Source organism: Dipodomys merriami, unplaced genomic scaffold (assembly GCF_024711535.1).
Source record: "Dipodomys merriami isolate MVZ:Mamm:240054 unplaced genomic scaffold, mDipMer1.0.p SCAF_393, whole genome shotgun sequence".
Classification (NCBI taxonomy): Eukaryota; Metazoa; Chordata; class Mammalia; order Rodentia; family Heteromyidae; genus Dipodomys; species Dipodomys merriami.
The window spans coordinates 154,614-177,716 of record NW_027205526.1 but is presented as its reverse complement, the minus strand read 5'-3'; the positions used below and the strand labels follow the sequence as shown (position 1 = coordinate 177,716).

The 23,103-nt window shown below is 43.8% G+C and overlaps 1 pseudogene; it reads right to left on the bottom strand.

Moving 5' to 3' along the window:
- LOC138805446 (MTRF1L release factor glutamine methyltransferase-like) overlaps positions 1-22,449 on the bottom strand; it is a 408,270-nt pseudogene extending 385,821 nt beyond the window's left edge.
- Positions 22,450-23,103: the final 654 nt, after the last annotated feature.

Genomic DNA, 23,103 nt, shown 5'->3' with positions numbered 1-23,103 from the left:
GTTTAACACAAGCATGTGAAAAAGGCGGACTTTATGGTAAACTCAGGATGTTGCCAGCATGAGCCTGATTACTGGCTATCTGTTTAAAAGGTCAGTCCTTAACAGAATAATGAAGGTGGGTTAAGTTGTTAAGGGGAGGGGAACCTAGGGGCATTCTTCTCATTCTAAGAACTGGGCTGGTTGGAGCCAAGGTCCAGTTAACCTTGTTTAGAGGTTTTTGGTTTTTTTCCTAAAATCCCTAAAACAAAAACAAAGTCTGTAAAGAAGCTGTACTAGCTCGAGTCTCCTCTCAGGGCCTACTTCAAAATTAAGTTGCAGTTTAGCTTAAATCTTCCAAAAGAGTTTATATGTGCATATATAAAGATATAATTTTATGTAAAAAACAAGATCTTTGGAGGAAGGAGTAACAAAAAGGAAATAGAGTGAGTATAATAAAATGTTTTAAATATATTATGGAAAGAGAATAACGAAACTGCCACTTCTGAAAATTAATAACCATTAATAAAATAACTAAAAATAAATAAATAAATAACACACTGCCTTCCACTGTTCGTGAAGAGAACTATGATATGTTTTGTGAAAGAAATACTTGTTCTAAACTTTGTTCATGCATAATTTATATTGTTATTGGCCAATTATTTAACTTAATGAATAAAAATAAGATTCCCTGACAAAAAAAATAAAACAGTTACCTAGTAATTGTATGAGAAAAAGTTATAGTCATGAGTTTTAAGAATCTTTCTATTTCCCTACAAAGCAATGATTTAGGTTTACTAATCTAATATTTGTAGTAAGTTTAGAGAACATAATAAGCATAAAAAACAATGAACTGTACATCTTGTGTCTTGGATTAGTGTTATTTTAAACATTGTCTTTTATTCAAATGAATAGTTAGGTTTACTTTTCAAAATAAATGCAATTTTAACTCCTTTCAGAACAAGTACTTACCCTGCAATTAAATGTATTAGTATATTCAGATATTTAAAAGCTAAATTTTCTATGTTTGTTATGTAGCTCTACATATTCAGAATGACATGATTTTTCTATTCGTAAATGTCTAAACTCTGGGATTTTTCCTTCATCAATATAAATTGTCTCATGAGGTTTTTGTGAAAGCTCCAGTAAGCAGTGTGGGATGTTTGCTTCATCAATATAAATTATCTCATGAGTTTTTTGTGAAGGCTCCAGTAACCAGTGTGGTCAAAAATATTTCCTGAATTCTAAATTTTAAATCTAATCATTTTTAGCCTTTGATTTTATCAGTTATTGTCTCTTCAGAGCAACTAAAATAAATACTACTTTTTAAACATTTCACTCACATTGTAAATAATATTCACGTGGGTCAAACAGAGACTAATCATTTCAAACTCACCATATTTGATGATCTCAGTGTGAAGAATGTAGAGAGTATAAGAATCTTATACTCAATAATATTTTTGGTAAAAATAAATTAAATTATATATCTAGATTTCTAAATTGGAGGTAAATCACATGGAAATAAGAAAATAATACAAAAATGATTACTTTGGGATCATTTTCTTCTTAATTTTTTTATTGTGAAAATATTGTACAGAGGGGTTACAATTATATGGGCAAGCCCTCTCCCACTTGAGCCGCAGCGGTACTTCAGGCTTTTTTCTGGTAATGTGGTACTGAGAAATCAAGACCAGGGTTTCATATATGCAAAGAACTCTACCCCTAAGGCACATTTCCAGCCCTCTACTTCAGGTTTGTTAGTTTGTTTATGTCTTTTTGTTGTTGTTGTTGTTGTCAGTTGTAGGAGTTGAAATCTAGGCCTGGGTTCTTCAGCTAAAGTCGTGTGCCCTACCACTTGAGGCACAGGTCCACTTCAGGTTTTCTGGTGGTTCATTGGAGCTAAATGTCTCAAGGACTTTCCTGCCCATGATCTTCAGATCTCATCCTCTTGAGTAGCTAGGATGACAGGCATGAGCCACAAGCACCAAGCTTCCACTTCAGGTTTCTTAGTGGTGAATTGGAGATAATAGTATCATGGGACCTTTTGTGTCCGGAATAGTTTGGAACCCAGGTCCACAGATTTCAGCTTCCTGAGAAGGCAGGATGATAGTCCTCAGCTATAGACCCCTAGGTCATGGCACTCTGTTGCAAGGGGGTCCTTGGCTCCACATGGTAGAGTGTTGGCCATGAGCACAAGAGGTAAGGGTCAGCACCTCTGCCCTGAGTTCAAGATTCATGACTGAGGAAAAACAAAACAATTGTCTGCAGGAGACAACTCACCGACTCTTTAGTAATACATAATTTTGTCCCTGCCAGGGGACATATCTGGGCCTCAATATTCGTGTCTTCATAATCATCTCAGTTGTGGAGCTCTTACAAGGACCAGATGAAAGAATGCACCCTATGAAGGACACAGCACATAGCACTCTTTGAAGGACTCAGCCCAAAGCATCATGTGATAGACTCAGCACACTGAACCCTGTGAAGGACTCAGCACATAACTCTATTCCACAAGCTGTCATTAGAATTAGGGTGCTTTCATCAGTATCACCATTCTTTGAGGAACATTTTATAAGCCACACAAGTTCACATCTAATGGTTTATTGGGGTGGGTTTTTGGGGTGTTATACATGGGAGTTGTACTCTATGCATAGGGATACTGTTCAAATAACATTTGCTCAAAGCTAGAAATCTACCTCTTTGAGCCACATTTCCAGGATTCTCACAGACTTCCTGACAGGGCTGGGTTTTAAAGCCCCCAAGCAGCCAGGATGATGGGGGTAAACCAGCAGTGTCTGGTTTCTTGGAGCTGGGTTGCAGCAGTTTACATCTGGCTGCCAGGTTAAGTGGCAACTGTCAGCACCAGACTCCTAGCTTGCTCTGTGATGAGGTATTTGAAGTCCTAGCCTTCTATAGTTGCAGTTAGAACATTCTACCTTTTTTTGGCAGCAGTCCTGGGGTTTCAGTAAGGGCTTAGACATCGTCATTAAGTGTTTGTGCTCCAGGCTAGCACTCAATTGATTGAATGACAGCAGAACTTCTGGGTTTTCTTTTCATATGGCACTGAGGAATTGAACCCAGGGCTTCCTGCTTACTAGGGAAGCACTCAACCATCAAGCCCCATGACTGAATGAGGTATAAGTAGGTAGACATTGTTGTATATAAATATTATGTACACAAAAAGAGACATCCTTATATTATTAACATAGATATTACTGCCAATTATTAGATATTAAATTATGTCTCCACTTAATGATGTGTGCCAGTTGAAAAATTAATAAAGCATCAATTATAATTACTCAATATCCTGTTATTATTTATCATGTATGTACATATATACATACATATATTTATATACTTTATAGAATAAGACAGATGTCTATATATAATTAAATATACATCATGTGTCACTACCAATTATTAGGTATTTAATAATGACTCCATGCAATTTTTATTCTGTTAGTGCTTAATAAAATATTAATAAAACTTAATACACATCCTATAATTATTATGTCTCATTTTATCTAGAATGATTCACTAATTCAACCCTTCATCATTTATGGTAGTGACAATTATTCCACCTATGACATTTATTACATTTATGACATCCTATTACATAGCATATAGAGTTGCATCCGAATTATACATCCTACCTGACACCGAGGACTTTTGAAGAAAAAAAAATGTGTCATGTTTGGCTTCTCACTCCAAGAATACATTTTTGGCAGTGCTGGGATCTAAACTCAGGGCTTAGAAATTCATGAATGGGTAATTTTCAGCCCAGCAGCCTCTAGCCAATTCAGCTCCTAGGCAGTTCCCAGGCCCTGAGATGGAGCCCCATATTTTGACTCCATATTGTGCCTAGTGTAGTTATTCATTTTATTTTTGTTTTATTCATCTATTCACCATTTATTTTATTGACTGTTATTACACATGGAATATTGATTACATTTATTACAGAGATTATAGATTTGCCTATGTATGAAACTTCATACCTGATACTCAGGACTTTCACAGCAAAGGAAAACATGTGTCACCATAGGCTTCTTACTCCACGATTCAATTTTTGGGAGTGCTGGCATCTGAACTTACAGCCTACAAGGCTCAATGCATGAATGGGTGACTGTCAGCACACCAACCTGGTGAATATTGAGCTGACAAGTAGTTCCCAGCACCTGAGATCGAGCTCCAGGGGTTGAGAAAATGAGAACAGATTGACATGCAGATGGTAGTACACAAATAAATATAGATCTTTATAGAATGCCAGAAATGTCTATACAATAATCAGTTATATATGCTACATTCCAACCAATTCTTGGGTATTTATTATGCCTCCATGTAATTAATATTGTTTTCATCCTTAATGAATTATTAATTAAATCAACCACTGTCCTGGAATTATTGTGTCCATGTAATTAAAAGTATTCTTTTAATGTGTCAAAAATCTTCAGTAATATCCACCAGCCTCCTAAAATCACTCTAATTTTATAATAGTATCATTCAGGAACAACTAATTCAACCTTGACATTCATAACATTCCATTGGTATTCCTATGAATAGGAACAAGACTCTTAGGATTTCCCACCATTGGTAAAGGTCAGGACCGAGCTTCAAACCCAGGGCCTATTTTGTCCTGTTGGCCAATGGCTTCCCTGGAATCCCACCAGCCTTCAGCAATGCTAGGTTACCAGCACTTTTCATGTCAGTCAAACCCAGGAAGGTCACCTTGCAAAGAAAACAAATGTAAAACAAGCAGCTATTTGGAAGTTGCTGTTTTTTTTTTTTTTTTACCTGTTTTGTTTTATTTTATTTTTTCCTGTCAGCCTTTGGGCCCAGAATCCAGGTTCGGCTGTGGGTCCAATGGCTGCACCATAGCCTAGAGTGATCAAAGCTCAGGCAGAGTTGACGCGACCTGAGTTCAAGCCCTGTCTTTGACAAAATAAAAATACATACAAAAATACATACATACATACATTTAAAATATTTTTAAATTTTTGAGGCTCCTTGGTTTGGAATTCATGCCAATTTTTTTCTGCCAGGCCTGGGATTTGAACTCAGTGTTGGGTAAATCTGCAGCATAGTGGGGTAAGGGGAAGCTCACCGTGCTGGAAGACAAGAAAGACAGACTCCAAGGGCCTGACTTCAAGTCCTATCACTTGTATACATTTTAAATACATGATTTATATTTACATACACATGTTTACTGCATATTTCAATTAGTATATTTATTCATTTTATTTTGTGTTATATTTATGTATTATGTATTTTAGTGAGTATGATTACACATATAATATTTTTTACATCCTATTACATAGGACATAGTTTTGTGTATGTATTATGCATCATTCCTGAGACCCAGGACTTTCACTGATAAGGAAAATAAGTAGGACAGTTGGCTTCTTCCACAAGGATTAAGTTTTTGGCAGTTCTGTGATTTGAACACCAGGCCTAGAAGGCCCAATTCATGAATGGGTCAATGTTATCCCACCAATCTGATGCAAATGAAGTTATCGGCAAATTTGAGGACTGGAGATCAAGCCCTGAGAGTGGCCAATATATAAACACATACATGTGTAGATTGCAGTGTATTTGTATTTACATATGTATATGCATATATAAATGTATACAGAGACAGATAAACATTTATGTAGATTCTAGTGTATAACTCTATATAAAGAGTGATGTCTATATCTTATTTTCATATGTTCTATTGCTACCAATTATTTGGTCTAAAATTATGCCTCCATTAATTATTCACAGAAGAAGACTTAATAAATTATTAAATTAATCAATGACCTGTATTTATTGCATACAATCTTATATTAGAATGACTAGCTAAGTAGTAATTCAATTAGTACATTTCAAACATTCTATTAGTGTTCCTATACATAGGAATGAGTTTTCTAGGATCTTCAGTAGTGTGTAGGTGCCATTCCCAGGATCCAACTCAGGACCTAGGTGTGTGAATTAGGCTCGGGCTTCACTGACAGCCCACCAGCATTCAGCCAGGCAAGGTCACGTTCAATTTTCAAGCTGAGTCATTGAGACCCAAGCCGGTCAAGTTCAAAGGAAACAAAGGTAAAACGGTTGTGTAAAACTTCCTGGATTTTTTCCTTCTCCATTTGTGTTGATTTGATGTTTTTATGCCAGTGTTGGGAGTGGAACTCAGACCCTAGGATCCCTGGATCATCTGTGGGTGTAAAAGCAGCAGCCCAGCCTAGGGTAATCATAGTTTAAGACAAAATAAAATGCTTCCTTTAGCAATAAGAGCTCACAGAAAATGTCTAGGCTAACATTTCAAGCCTCAGGACCTGCCACACAAAAATAGAGCCAGTAACTCCATGTGTCTATGTATGCATGCATGCATTTCTATTGGTGAACATCCAGAGTATCTCTGAAGAAAGGCACCCAGCTAGGAAATTTGCTTTGAATATAATGATTTCATAGTACAGAGATTGCTTTCAAGACAGTGCATGTTCGGGGCTCCCCTCACTGTTCCCGGTGTAGCCTGAGTGTTTCCCCACACCTCAAGCTGCTGGAGGAAGTCTGCCTCATTGTTGGAACAGGCAGACAAAAAACCTCTCTCCTGTACAACTGTGTAACAAACAATTCATCCAGGGGCAATTAGTGAGGATGAATGTGGGTGGGCTCTGAAGTCCAGGAGATAAAGGCCTCTTTGTACCCCAAGCTCTTTATCTCCCGAGGGCTCTGTTTTGACAGGAAGCCTTCATTAGTGTCACCTTCCATGGCAGGCCAAGTTCCTTGTACTTATCCTGTCTTTGTTAGACTATGTCCCATTGTTGAAACAAACTGCTACAATTAATTCAAGAGTCCTTCTGGCAGACAACTGGGGAGCAGAACCTAATGAAATGATTCACCATTGGCAATGGTGCCTCACTTGGTTTCCAGAAGCTTGGTAAATCTAAGTACATGTGTAATATCACAATGCTTCCAGTCATCTAGGGATGGTGAAGCTCATCAGGTTTTGAAACATTTGACCTCTCCTAGTTGGGCCCTGGATGGCTAGGTATTGAGGTTGAGCACAGGGCCAGGGTGCTGACCATAAGCTCAGAGCAGAAGCTCTTTGCTTTACCATTTGGTGTCACAGTTTCATTTCTGGTATCCTTATCTGTGTGTGTGTGTGTGTGTGTGTGTGTGTGTGTGTGTGTGTGTGTGTGTGTGTGTGTGCGCGCGTGCATGTGTGCTGTGCTCTGTGTGTGTGTGTGTGTGTGTGTGTGTGTGTATGTGTGTGTGTGTGTGCGCGCACACCCATCCTGGAGATTGAACTCAGGACCTGAGCACTGTACATGAGTTTCTCCTGTATGAGGATAGCACTCTCCACTTGAACCATAGAGCCACTTCAGGCTTTTTTCCCCCTAGGGATGTGGTACTGAGGATTCTAACCCAGGGTTTCATATATGCAAGGCACTCTACCCCTAAAACACATTTCCAGCACTCCACTTCAGTTTTCTTGCTTTATTTTCTTGTAAGTAGAAGGAGTTGAAGTCTGGGCCTGGGTGCTGTTTCTGAGCTCTTCAGCTCAAATCTAGAACTCTACTACTTGAGCTACAATGTCCCTTCAGCTTTCTGGTGTTTCATTGGAGATAACCATCTCAAGGAATCTCCTGCCCAGGCTGGCTTTGGACCCTGATCCTCAGCTCTCAGGCTCCTGAGTAGCTAGGATGAGAGGTGCAACTCACCGGTTCCCAGCTTCCACTTTAAGTTTCTAAGTGGTAAATAGGAGATAATAGTCTCATGGGACCTTTTGTGTCTGGGATAATGTTGAACCCAGATTGTTAGATCTCAGCTTCCTGAGTAGGCAAGATGACAGACCTCAGCTACAGATGCCAAGGGTCGTTGGCTCCACGTGATAGGACACTAGCCATGAAACCAACAGGGAAGGGTCAGTGCCTAGGCCCTGAGTTCAACATTTACAACCGGAAAAAATAAACCAAGACAATTGTCTGCAGGGGACAACTCATTAGAGTTCAGAACATCCAAAATTTTGGCCCTGACATGGGACATATTTGAGCCTCAACTTTCTCATATGCACAATCATCTTACATGTGGAGCTCTTACAAGGACCAGGTGAAAGAATGCACCCCATGAAGGACTCAGCACATAACACCTCATGAAGGACTAATCACATAGCTCTATCCCACAAGCTGTCATTAGAATTAGGGTGTTTTCATCAGTATCACCTTTTTTTTTCAGAAACACATCACAAACTGCACAAAGTTCACATCTAATGGTTTAATGGGGTGAGGTTTTTTAGGAGGAAGTTAGCCATGAAGATTGCACTAGAAGGTTGGGGCTACTGCCCGAAGATTTTAGCTCAAGGCCAGAGCTCTTACACTTTGAGCAACAGCTTAGAGTTTCACAGACTTCCTGCCAGGGCTGGGTTTTAAAACCACAGTGCGATGGACCAGCTCGGCCGGAGCACTGGGACCGACGGGACAGGGATCTCGGGATAGGTGGGCAAAGGAGTCGGCGAAGTGACAAATAGACATAGACTCAAAAGAGTTGCATCTGAGTGTATCTTTATTGAGGAGAATTAACATTTTTATACAGTGTGTGATTGTGACATAGATTCTTTGTTTATTTAAGCACGTAATCAATTTTTTAAAGGCAAAGCATTGATGAATTACATGAAAATTAATGACTATCCCACCAACTGTTTAAGCTAAGTGGTGCGAAACAAGTCTAGCATATTGTTTAATAGAATACGTCATCTATTCAGGCTTTTTTATGTTTAATAATTAACAAACCTAAGACAGGGCTGTACTTACATTATACTCTTTTTAATTTTATCCAACTAATTTCATCTTTATAAGCTCCTGTATAAGGAAATGGTTCTTGGTTGGTTGAGGAAATATGTCACTAACTTGTTATTTTGTGTGAAAACACCATCTATTCCCTATAACGTAAGTTGGACTAAACTTAATCATAACTGTTGGGAGAAACTTTCTTTTTCTTTTATAATCAGAGGTCCCTTCTTTTTAGAACTCTCTAAACTACTGGGATAACTCTTTCTAACTTAGTTTAGTTCATTGATTTTGTCTGTTAGACATATCTAGAAATTTTAAGTCTTTATATTTACTATTTGTGAGCTGCAAAACCGCTTGTGAAGTTGTAGGAGTATCTGGAGGCAACGTCACATCAGATGATAGATTGATTGGGGGATTGCCCACATTTAATCTTTGGCTTTAGTCTTTATTACTTAGGGAAGCCATCTCTATTGGACTGGAAAAATACAACATGCTCTGTTCACGGATCAATAGAAAAATAGCCAAAACAAGAATAAAGGCAACGAATGTACAGCCAAGAAGAATATAGTAAGAATAAAGGTAGAGGCTATAAAGGTGCAGCCAAGTGTATGGGAAGCCTTGAGCCAACACCCCCTTCCTGGGGGCATGCTTCCTTGAAGCTCTTTGTCCAACACAATCTCTCACGCAGACTCCGCAGAAGGTGGTGTGGCACCCACTGGTTACAGAAAGATGTCCACTCAGCTGGAAATACCAGGAACCACTGGAAGTGAAGAAACTTAAGTGTTTGACCTTGTTTCTCTGGCCAGAGACTATTCATTGAACTTGCAGTCCCTTATTCTGTTGTCGAGGTCAAATCAGAAGCCATCTATCCACCACAGGCAGCTTTATGGAAGTGCTCCGCCCACCTGTGCTGGCTTCTCTTTGCTGAACCCAGCTAAGGACTCCTTGCAGACACATCTTCATGGCTGCTTTGCCTGCTGTGATCTCTGCTCCTTTCCAAACGCTTGCTTCGGCAGCTTCCTCTCCATTGTGCCTCTCGGACTGGGTTCCCATGGTGGTTGGATACTGAGCTGCTTGTTAGAGGAGGAAACAAGAGTTGTTGTATACAATGGCAGGCCTGAATTGGTCTGGAGGCAGGACAGATGCTCTCCCAGGTGGGACTTGTCAGGGCACAGGGCAGGCATCCTGCCACTGGGCCCTGGGTCACTGTGGTGAGCAGCAGTCACACTGGAATGTCTCTTTCTCAGAGAACAAAGGGTTAAGTCTGACCAGATTGTCTTTTTTAGGGAATCCACTTCTCCACCAACTCCTGGGGGATGCCTGGGGCTTGAGTCTATGTCAGGCTCCACTCCTGTCCAGAACCTTTCATTCCAAAAGTTTCAACCAAGTATATGTGGCGTGGCACACCAGTGTTAGATCTCAGCCCCGGAGTATCTTGGATGATAAGGATGAGTGAGCCAGCAGCATCTGGTTCCGTGGAGCTGGGTTGCAGCAGTTTACCTCTGGCTAAATCAGGTTAGATGGCAACTGTCAGCAACAGATTCCAAGCTTGCTCTGTGATGAGATATTTGCAGTCCTATCCTTATATAGTTGAGGTCAGAACATTCTTTTTTTTTTTTAATTTAATTTTATTTTATTTGTGAACATACTGTACAGAGGAGTTACAATTACATGGGCAGGATAATGCATACATTTCTTACCAAGCATTGCAGCCTCCTCCTTTGTTTACCCTTCACATCCCTTCCCAGCTTACCCCCTCCCCGCCAATCCCAATCCTTCTCCTTCCCCCCTCTTCCCCCCCCCCGCACCGACGTTGTAAAGCTTGTTTTGGACATGACAACTTGTACTTCTCATTGTTGCAACAGGTCCACCTGTATCCTTAAACAACTGGTTTTTTCCCATCTCCTTCACAAGTTATACTGACATCAAATATAGTGAAAGCAAGGGTTATACTGTGGGGGAGGGACATACAAAGCAACAAAGAGATAATCTTATAAATGCGTTAGAAACATGCATGAAAGAAAAAAAACTTTAAAATACACATCTAAGGGTTCATTTTCCTGACATCACATTATCTGACCTTTTCTGCTTGACTCCTACATATACTAGATATTACAAATAAGGGAAACCATGGGCCCTATGTTTCTTTGGGCCTGGCTTACTTCACTTAATATAATTTTTTCCAAGTTTTTCCATTTCCTAACAAATGGTGCAATGTCATTCTTTCTAATGGGGGCATTTTTTTCTTTTTTGGTGCCAGTCTTGGGTCTTGAGTAAGGTTCTAGACACAGTCCCGAAGCTTTTATGCTCAAAGCCAGTGCTCAACTGCTTGAGCAACAGCCCAACTTCCGGATTTTTCTGTGCATGTGGTAACCAGGAATCGAACCCAGGGCTTTGTACGTACTAGGGGAACAGTCCACTACAGAGCCCCAGGATAAATGTGTAGATAAATGTGTAGATTCGTAGATAGATAGGTAGATAGATAGATAGATGTATATGTATAAACTAAGAGAAATTTCTATATTATGAAATTGCATATTCGTTATTACTACTAATTATTGGTAACTAAATTATTCCTTCCTTGTTTAAGTATCATGATTGAATACATAATAAAGTATTAATTGAAAATTAGTCAATGTAATATAATTGTGTATAATATGAAAATCATGCACTACTAATTTGTTACTTTTATAACAATCCATTTGTATGGATGTATCATCAGAATGTATTTCTTAGAACCTCCCACCATTCATTAGTGACAGTTCCGGGATTAGAACTCCAGGCCCAAGTTGCCGGTTTTGGCTATGGCTTCCCTAATAGCCTGCCAAACATCAGCAATGCAAGGTGCACTTTCTGGGCCTTTTCATTTAGACCCAGGATGGTCACAATACCAAAGGAAAAAAAAAGTAAAATCCCTTTCTTGAACTTCTCAGTTTTATGCTTCTCCTTGTTTTTGTTTTTTATTTTTGCCAGCCCTGAGATTTGAACTCGGGTCCTAGGATCCCAGGGTTGGTTGTGGCAGAGGTGCCAAGACCTAAGTTAAAGCCCTGTGCTGGGCCAAAAAAGAAATAAATAATAATAATATGGCCCTGGCTTGGAATATGCACCATTTTTCTGGCAGGCCCTGGATTTAAACTCAGGGCCTGGGTAACTCTGTGACATTGTGGGTGAAGGAGAAGCTCACCATCCTTGAAGACAAGAAATTCAGACCAGTTCCCAGGGCATGGACTCAAGCCCCAGCACTTGGAAAAAATAATATTCATATATTGTATCTATTTACATACATGGGTTTACTGCATATGACCTTTATTACCCTTATTTATGTGGTATTATTACACATATAACACTTCATTTATTACATCATATCACCTAGATTATATTTGCATACGGATTATACATCATATTGAGACTCAGGACTTTCTCAGAGAAGGAAAAAAAATGTGTCAAAATTGGCTTCTTACTCCATGAATAAATTTTTGGCCATGCTGGGATTTCAACCCCCTGCCTGCAATGCCCAATCCATACATGGGGTCACAGTCTGAACACACCAGCCTCCAGCAAACTGAGATGCCAGGAAATTCTGAGGACCTTTGATCAAACCACAATAGTGACCAATATATACATTGATAGATATGTATATGTGTATGTGTATATACATATATATATGTACACACACACACACACACATATATATATTCCTTCCCATATATATATATATATACATATATATATGAGAAGGAATGTGAGGATATTAATTTATATATATATGTATATTATTACCAATTATTTGTTATTATATTATGGCACCATTTAATGAAGTATCATGGTTGAATACATATAAAAACATTAATTAAAAATTAGTTAATATTCTTCAATTAGAGGAATCATACCATGGTGCTAAAATGGAAGATATAAATCCAATAATATTTGTGTGGCATTCTAAAATAGAATCATGAATTAACTGCAAATTTAATTATTATTTTATAGCATTCCATTAGCATTCACATGAGTAGGAATGAATTTGTCAGGATCTCCCTCCATTTTTAGGTAGCAGTCCTAGCATTCGAACTCCAAGCTTGGGTAGCTTACTTTGAATGCAAATAATTAGAATGACACCATGAATATTTTAGATTGTCACTATTAAAAAAATAACAACAAGAAGAAAAGAAAGCCAGGTGTCATCAGCTCCTGCCTATAATCCTAGCTCCTCAGGAGGCTGAGAATGTAGAGAATGCCAATTTGAATTCAACCATGGCAGGAAAGTCGGTGACACTCTTATTTCTAACAGATCACAGGAAAAAAAATGAGTGGGATTGTGTTTCAAGTTGCAGAGTGTTACCCTTGAGCAAAAGGAGCTCAGGGACAGAGCGTAGGCTCACAGTTCAACCCCAGACTTGCCTCCCCAGCCCCCCAACCCCGAATAAAAAAGGCAGCAACTTCATGTCTCTGTGTATGAAAGGATGTTGTATGGATGATGGGCATTCAGCAGGTTGCCCATGCTCAGCCCACCCAACTTGGGCAAGCTGGGACAAGCCCTCAGAGTTCCTAGGCTGTAGGAGTGGTGGAAGGTTCTGGATCCATATTCTCTATCCCTAGACCTCTAGGGCCTGGTGGCTCTCACTCATTCATCATTCCTCATTGCCGAGTCAAAGACTGGTTCCAAATCTCGGCAAAGATATGAAATAGTCAACAATTTCTATGCCTGAAGGGGTAAGCCAATAAATCTCACCCTCATAACTCCTGTTAAAATTCAGCCTTGGGCTGCGAATGTGGCTTAGTGGTAGGGTGCTTATCTAGCATGCACGAAGCCCTGAGTTTGATTCCTCAGTAATACAGAAACAGAAAAAGACAAAAGTGGCATCATGACTAGCCCTCAGGAAAAAAATCTAAGGAACATGCCCAGACCCTAAGTTCAAGCCCCAAGACTGGCAAAAAAAAAAGTGAGCCTGGTGAGACATATTCTTCTGGGACTCAAGAGGGCTGAGGTTATAGGTAAGAGATAGAGGGCAGCTACTTGTGGCTCACCCCTATAATCTCAGCTACTCAGGAGCCTGAGATCTGAGGATCATAATTACAAGTAGGAAATTCTATATGAGAAACTTTTCTCCAATTAAACACCCAGAAGTAGAGCTGTGTTTCAAGTAGTGGACTGTTAGCCTTGAGCAGAAAAGCTCAGGGATAGTGTCCATGCCATGAATTCAAACCCTAGGACTGGAAAACCCACACACACACATTCACACACACACACACACACACACACACACACACACACACACACACACACACACACACACACACACACACACACACACACACACACACACCAAGATAGAGCATTTGCCAGTAAGCCTGCAAAAGTTCCACCTCTAGAGAGAGAAAGGAAGGAAAGACTTGCTCCAGGAGGTGATATAATCAGTGCCAAAATTCCACAGGATTTCTAAGGTGTGGAACAGGACAGAGCCTCAGGCAGAAGGTACAGAATAGGCAAAAGTCCTGAGGTGTGGTATAGAGCAGGTGGTGTGGGTGGAATGAAGGTTCTGTGGCTTCAGAAAAGTCTGGCAGGGCATTCAAGGCTGGGTCAAGGTTTGTACTTGAGTCACAGGTTTGGAAGAGGGTGGAGTCCCAGAATGGGGCCCAGGGGGAAGATTAGCTTGGCTTTTCTCCATGGACCCCAGCCATTTCCTGTGGCTGGAAGTCTATTTTTCACAGCTCCTGACCCTTGGGCCTCCTTTGCATTGAGGAGTCAGGACAAATGCAGGGAAGAACACTTGCTTAAGAAAAGCTTCTGGGCTGGGAAGGTGGCTCAGTAGTAGAGCACTTGCCTTGCATCCTTGAGGCTCTGGGTTCAATTCTTCAGCACCACAAAAGCAAAAAGAAAAAAGCCAGAAGTGTCGATGTGGCTCAAGTGTTAGAGTGCTAGCCTTGAGATGAAGAGATGAGGGACAGTGCCCAGGCCCATAGTTCAGGCCCCAGGACCAGAGATCCCCTCCAAAAAAAAAAAAAAAAAAAAAAGAAAAGAAAAGTTTCTACCCCAATGACACCATTAGCTCCCTCCCTTTAGCTATTCAGGAGACTGGGATCAGATATCATGGACCAATGCCAGCTCAGGAAAGGTATGTTAGTGAGACTTTTCTTGCCAGTGAACTACCAAAAACCAGAAATGGCACTGTTGCTCAAGTGGTAGAGTGCCAAACTTGAGGGAAAAACTTAAGTGACTGGAACTAGACCCTGAGTTCAAGGCCAGTAATGACATAGCAAAAAAAAAGAAAAAGAAAAGAAAAGCTGTCAGGAGCTCCTAGTTCACTGTGGTGAATGGCCAGATCAGCTGGGCGCCAGTGACTCACGTCTGTCCCCCTAGCTCCACAGGAGGCCGAAATCTGAGGAGCTTGGTTGAAAGCCAGCCCTGGCAGGAAAGTCTGTGAGACTCTGATCTCCAAGGAAGCACCAGCAAACTGAAAGAGGCACTGTGGCTCAAGTGATAAGCTGAAGAGCTGAGGGGACAGCACCCAGGCTCAGAGTTCCAGTCCCATGACCAACTCCCCTGGCCTGCTTGGAACTCACTCTTTGGCTCTAGCCAGAGTATTTTCCAGTGGGCCCCTGAGTTTCTCCCAATGTCTAGGTGTCCTACAAGTCTTGAGAGCAGCCCATTTGGAAGCCTTTGCTACAGAGCAGGCCACATTATCAGAGAAGTTTCCAGCCTTGGGGAACCAAGGTCATTGGCTGGGTCATCAGAATGGCATCTGTCATGGGTGCAGTGTGGATCTGAGCAGTAAATCCACTTCTCAGACCACGGGTTTGGGGCAAGGAGGGCCAGAAGTTGCAACTGGCATGGCAGGGAACAGCCGCTCAAACGGGTATCCCAAGAGTGCGACTCTGTCAGGCACACTTCCGCTGGGTGTTGAGTTGGGCTCATGAAAGTCTTGTGGGCTCACAAATCCACAGCCAGCTAGCTGGCTGCTGCTCGTAGCAGTCCTATCTCAGGAGTCCCAGGGCTCGGATCCCTGCTTTCCTCACCAGTGCTCAGGGGCAGATGAAGGTCTGCAAATGTGGGGGCAACTACAAAGTTGCATCCACAGTGTCCTTTCCCTTGGTCCTGTGGCCCCATGGATGGTGGAGCTCAGGAGCTCTTGGCTCCCACTCATCATCCTGGCTATTCGGGAGTCTGAGGTCTGATGGTCGTGACTCAGAGCCAGCCCGGGCGGGAAAGTCCGTGAGATTCTTATCTCCCATATACCACCTGTCCCGCCCCCAACCCACACACAAAAAAGCCAGATGTGGTGCTGTGGCTCAAGTGGTAGAGCCTCAGCCTTGAACAAAAGAAGCTCAGGGATAACACCTGAATCCAAGCCCTAGGACTCACACAATCATAATAAATGAACAGTGTACACATTTTATCTGACTACCAAGAAAGATGAATTCAGTCTTTGATCTGGCTGGTATTTTTAGCCAAAGTTAAGGGGCTTCTCTTGATGTTCCCCTAAACCTCTCCTTCTCTCCTTTATCTGTCCAGCCTTCGGTTGTAGGACAGAATTCGGATCATACCCCTGGATGTGACCTTAAGTACCCTCCCCCATCCACCTTCCTTGGGGTCAGGATACTGGATGCACTTCCTGCTGGGAGGATGAGGCACTGCAGAGAGGAGGGTAGGTATCCCCGTATCCCCGACACTTACACACACACACACACACACACACACACACACACACACACACATCCTAAGGCCAACTCAAACTAGCCTTTTCCAAAGACACTTTAGTGACACAGCTCCTGATCCACAGCCCACATCCAGAATGAGAAGGCCACCTTGGGTTCCAGCCACATGGGGATGCTGGGCCATCTCTTCCAGCACCCATTCAAACAGTTCCAGTTCCAGAAAGAGAGAAAGAGAAGGAGGGAGAGAGAGAGAGAGAGAGAGAGAGAGAGAGAGAGAGAGAGAGAGAGAGAGAGAGAGAGAGAGAGAGAGAGAGAGAGAGAATGAGACAGACAGACAGACAGACAGACAGACAGACAGACAGACAGACAGAGAGACAGAGACAGCGAGAGACAGAGACAGAGAGGGAGAGGGAGAGGGAGAGAGGGAGAGGGAGAGAGAGAGAGGGCCAGAATTACACTTAAGCCAGTTGCCGGTGACTCAGGCCTATAATCCTAACTACACAGGAGGCTGAGATGTGAAGATCATGGTACATACATGGGTGGCCAGGGCAGAAACATCTGTGAGACTCTTATCCTCAAAGAACCTCAAGAAAAATGGAAAAGTCATTGTGTCTCATGAGGTAGAGCGCTAGCCTTGACCTGAGGAACTTGGGGACAGCATCCAGGCCCAGAATTCAAACCCCACGAATGACAAGAAGTGGACTTCCCACCACAAGAAGTGGACTGAATAACACCCACTGTCCTAAGGAGAATGGCAGAGAAGTCAGGCTGAGCTTCCTGTCAGCTGGGGGTTATGAGTAGTTCACCCAGCTTCTCCTTCCTCATGGGTATAGAGTAATGATTAAAGAGCCATATTTTGTTTCATAATCCCACACGTGTTGCATGATTAATAACAGGCCCCATCTGAGCCCTTTCCGAGTAACTTCCTGTCATATGCTCACAGAATTGCTGACAACCGTATCTGACAGCCTCGCCATTTGTGGCTGGCCCTGCTCAGGAGATCCCTCTGTATAAGTTCCTTATTTTTCTCACAACTTTCCGTGAGGAGACTGAGGTCCGATGGTTGATGTCCAACCCAGAGCTTCACCTGGGTTCAAGAATCAGCTGCCGAGGACTAAGAGTTTGGGACAATCCATCTAAACCAATGACTGAGCATGGCACTAATGCCTACCATCCCAACCTGCCCCCCCTCCACACACATCCACAGTCCTTTGCAGGAAAAGATATTGTACTTTCTTTTTGTTGGTTGTGACGCTTGAACTTTGGGCCTGGGTGCTGTTCTGGAGCTCCTCAGCTCAAGGCCAGCACTCTACTACTTGAGCCACAACACCACTTCTGATTTTCTGGTGCTTTGTTGGAGAGAAGAGTCTGAGGGTCTTTCCTTCCCAAGCTTGCTTTGAACCGTAATCTTCAGATCTCAGCTCCTGAGTCCTTAGAATGACAGCCATTAGCCACTGGCACCCGGCCAAAGATGCTTTTCCATTCCTGTCATCCTATCCCCTCAGGAGGCTGAAATCTGTTGCCTGCAGTTGGATGCCACCCTTGGCAGCAAAGTCCATGAGCACTCTTATCTCCAATTAAATACCCAAAAACCTTGCAAGTGGAGTTGTGGCTCAAATGGCAGAGGGCTAGCTTTGAGCATAAAACAACAGATGACACCCAGGCCCTAGTTTTAAGCTTTTTCTAGCATAGACCCACCCAAGAAAGGGAAGCAGGTGTGCACATAGGAGCTCAAAGCTCACAAATAATACTCAAGACTCACAGAATAGATTCCATCCTGCTCTGATTGTCTGGATTCTATGTCCTAGATCACAGTAGTCTTAGATGGGACTGGTCAGGATGGTCAAGTACAATCTCATACTGAGGATCCCGTGACCTCATCAAGGACTCAAGATTGTCCCGACCGCCTCGACCAGAAAGGAAGACGCAACACCGAGCTCTTCTCTCTGCAGTTTATTCAGGACCTTTGAGTAATCTTCTGACCCCAACCCCGGGGAGAATTTCCCACAGCCTTAAGTACACGCTGGGTAGCCAACCCTGATACGCCACTTGGGAACCACCAATAGGTTCAGGTGCGCGGAAGCAAGGCAGATTCTTTGCCTTAGCCATATAAGGAGTTGTTTACCACAGAGAGCACTCGCCATGGGGAAGGCGGAGGGCGGAAGCTGGCGCCATCTTTCAGGTGCGGCAGCAAGCAGCTCTCTACAGTTCCCCCTTTTTATTTCACAACAGGCAAGAGTAGAGGTCTGATCTCTGTGGAAGAAATTTGGGACATTGTACTGATCTTCACTCAGGTGTTATCCACTCGAATGATTACCAGACCAGTGATACCTTTTTACAGAGGTGGGACTTAGGGTATCAACCCACATGCAATCAGACATGCTCTTCTTGGGGCCCACAACCTCAGAGGACCCCAAGTGAAGTGCTCAAGCCTCGCATCCTGTGCTCAAAAAAGGCCAGTCTTAGCAAGCCATACATGGGGGGACTGTCCTGCTCCAATGGCTGTAAAGGCTTGGATAATCATGGCTGCACTGCGACACTGAGAAACTCTAATTTGGCAAATGCACCACAGACATACCAAGGAGGCTAATAACAGGAGGCCTGTCAGGGCTCCCAAACCCACCCACTCCTTAAGATGATTCATAGCAGCGGAGATCCATGAAGATAACCCCTCCGCCAATCCGGCATCCAATCAGGTCGAGTTCACCATGACAATGGCAACCCTGAACTGTTCCATCAGGCTGTCAAACTCCCCAGTTCAATTACCTAAAAGATAACTAGACAACTGTTTAGACAACTTTGCAGCATTTTTTGAATAGGTCTTTTCCTGGGCCTGAACTCTGGGCCTGGGCGCTGTCCCTCAGCTCTTCAGCTCAAGGCCAGCGCTCTACCACTTGAGCCACAGTGCCACTTCTGGTTTTTTTCATTTTGATTATGTGGTGCTGAGGAATCAAACCCAGGGCCTCAGACATGCAAGGCAAGTGCTCTACCACTGAGTCACCTTCCCAGCCCCTTACTTTCCCAGCCCCCTACTTTCCCAGCCCCTTCCGATCTTTCTTCCTGCAGCATTTCTAGGGCGGCCTGACCATTCTCCACCGCCTCACTGCAGCGCTGGTCCTCAAGACAGCCTCTTATCAGTTTCCATATTGGTCTCACTCCACTCTTAAGCGTTCCTTGTTCAGAGGCAAAATCTAGGTCCCTCCCTAGTTTCTCCCAAGAGGCCACCGTGAGGCTTCCGGAGACAGCGAACCCCAGGGCAATGATGTCACATTCATCCAAAAATCTCTCTAAAGTTCTCGTTTCTACTTTTAACTTCTTTGAGTGCAGCAGCTCATTGAGAGCCAAAAAAATTGGGTGCGAAGAAGAAGCGCCAATGTTTTAAAAATCTTAACCTGGTAAACAATCTTTTACTTTCACTTTTGGCTACTCTATTGACTAGCCCCGGGTTCTCGCTCTCTCTTTATCTACCGAGAAGAGGAAAAATCCCCCCGCCCCCGCTCTTGTCGCGGATTCCCCTTTTACCGGGGAACTTAACCCCCCCCTTGTGGCGGATTCCCCCTTTACCTGGAACTTACCCCCGCTATTGTCTCGGATTTCCCCTTTACCTGGGAACTTACTGGTGCACCACCCTGACCACAGAGAGTTCTGAGTCCTCGTTGGGGCTATGGCTGAATCCCCGTAAGGGCCACCACCTGTCGCGACCACCTCGACCAGCAAGGAAGACAAGACACCGAGCTCTTCTCTCTGCAGTTTATTCAGGACCTTTGATTAATCTTCTGACTCCAACCCCGGGGAGAATTTCCCACATCCTTAAGTACCCGCTGGGTAGCCAACCCTGATACGCCTCTTGGGAACCACCAATAGGTTCAGGTGCACAGAAGCAAGCCAGATTCTTTGCCTTAGCCATATAAGGAGTTGTTTACCACAGAGAGCACTCGCCATCAGAAAGGCGGAGGGCGGAAGCCGGCGCCATCTTTCAGGTATGGCTGCACACAACTCTCTACACAAGATCTCACTGTCCTGCATCGACACTGGGCAGGCAGGTGAGGTCTAGTTATCCAACCACAAGTTATGGGAATGAAAGGATTTCTTGGCCAAGGGATGCAGACTGGAGGGCTCTCGGTCTCTCTCTCTAAGGAGGGAGAAAAGGGCCGATCCATCCCAGGAATGTTCCTGGGTTGTGAGTATCCTCAATCAAACAACACTTCTCAGAGTCAGTGCCTCTGTTTTTTGCACCAGCCTCTACCCAGCCCTGCCCCACTTACAATCGGCCCTCTCTGAATGCCAGATCTGCCATCTGGACTAAAGGCTGAGCCAGCAAATTGACCCACCTCTGCCTCTGAGAATGGCAGTCACAGGGCCCTAGAGTCCCCTAGAGGAAGTCTCGGGGCAACAAGGTCTAACTCCAGCCCTCATTCTCTGGCTGTCCTGTGCCATTGGCACACTCACGTCTGTCTCTGGTCAAGGAATGAACACCGGGGGTGTCATCTTCAGATAGAGCCAGCAATAATCCCAGTCCCCAAGGATGTACTGCACAGGCATCCCGCAGTGGATGACAGCCAGCTTGTCAATAGTGAAACCAAATTGCCAGGATTTTTAACAGCCATGTGGCTCGGTCGAAGGCTCTATCACTGATGGTCTAGGTTGTCAGGTGAGGTCATGGCTCCAATGGCCTGACACACCTGACCTGGGATGGTCCTCCCTCTTCATCTTCCTGTTTATCCATTGCCCCCCTCCTCTTGACACTCCCTCAGCCTATACCTCCCTATTCCTTGGACACTTTCTTCTTATCTGACCAGAAAATAAACTCGGAGGGCCTGCGGAGACTGAAATTTGGTGACGCATCCTGAGCCCTAAGGTCTACCCGAGGCTGTTTCCCTCTGCAGTCGGTGAACACACAGCTCCTGGATGTCATGAAGTTGCTGAGGGGTCAATGGCTTTGTCCTACATACTGGCTTTAGGCTCCGAAACTGTCTCCACAGTGAATGGTTGGCTCCCTTGATCCAGGGACTCCAAACCAAGGCTTGCATGTTCCGTTCTTCCTTCCTTTCCTCCTTTTCTCCCTCCATCCTTCCCTCCTCTCTTTCTCTTTCCTTTCTTTGTGTCACTTCTGGGCCTTGAATTCAGATCCGGGTGTTGTCTCTGAGCCTTTTTACTCAAGGCCAACAGTCTAGAGTTTGAGCCACTCATCCATTTCTGGCAATTTTTTTGGTTGTTTGTTGGAGATAAGAGTCTTACAGGTGGGCTGGGAAGGTGGCTCAGTGGTAGAGAGCTTGCCTTGCATGCTCAAGGCCCTGGGTTCGATTCCTCAGCACCACATAAGAAAAAAGAAAAAAGCCGGAACTGGTGCTGTGGCTCAAGTGGTAGAGCGCTAGCCTTGAGCTGAAGAGCTGAGGGACGGCACCCAGGCCCAGAGTTCAGGCCCCACGACCGGACGCCCCCCCCCAAAAAAAAGAGTCTTACAGGCTTTTCTGCCTGGGAATTAAGTCTCAGTCCTCCTATCTCAGCCTTCTAAGTAGCTAGGATGTCAGGTGTGAAGCACCGGCATCCAGCTCAAATCAAGATTTCTCCATGTGCTGTGGAACCGGCACTGGAACCTTTCATTGTCTATGACCGCCTGGACCTGGCACACACACTGTAACGGTTTGTTGGACAAATAAATGAGCATCTCTCTATGACAATATTACAGAAAACTCCCATCCAACTCAGGTAAGTATCCTGGGGGTGGAAGGATTGGTGGGGGAGGTGTCAAAGCCTATGTAGTTCTACCACATTTCTCCTTCGTCCCTCGTCCTGCCCTCCTGGTGCCACCGCACTTAACTGTTTTGGCTCTGAGGATGTGAGCCACGATGTACTCTCTGGATTCTGGGGCCTCTTGGATGCCTCTCTTCTCAAAGATCTTTGTCCAGCGGCTGACCCACACTTTGCCACTCATTTCAGCCCTCAGGTGTGAATGAGGTTGCCATGAGGTGAACACCTGGCTCAAGGGGCCTCCTCTTCTCCCCCTGGGGCCAGACAGGATGGTCCACCACATATGGCCCCCAAGTTTCATGTTGCAGAGAAAGGATGCTTGAGGCATCTGGGGTCTCTGGATCTCTCAGATTCCCGTGCAGGTGCTGGGAATCAACTCTGCTCACAGCTGGCAGGCTTGGGATGCGAGGTCACCGTCTCTGCTTCCCATGTTGTCCTTGAATGTGGTGGTCACACTAGAGAGAACCAGAGGAGGATCAGCAGCTGCTGGAGGAAGGCAGTCATGGTACGATATTCATGATAAGAGACGATCTGGCTTGGGAACTCTGCATGTGCTGCTTTGAACATCATAGTTTGGCAGCTGAAATCCTCCATCTAACTTGACCTATAATCCCAGTCATTAGTAGTAATTGCCAGGTTAAAGTTAAAACCCTGGAAAAGCTGGCATGTCAGTTGTCCCAATCAAACTTAAAGGGTTCCAAAGTTGAGGTGATGTGTCTGCTGTGCCAGCTCCATATGCTCTGGGCTCCTGGCCAGGACCTTCATTTCAATTGAGGCCTCAGACAGCTACTGAAGCTGCTTCCTCTCGTGCATGTCCTCGCTCCTCTCTGCTCTCTCTTTCTCTGTCTCTCTGTCTCTCTGTGTCTGTGTCTGTGTCTGTGTCTGTGTCTGTGTCTGTCTGTCTGTCTGTCGGTCTGTCTGTCTGTCGGTCGGTCTGTCTGTCTGTCTGTCTGTC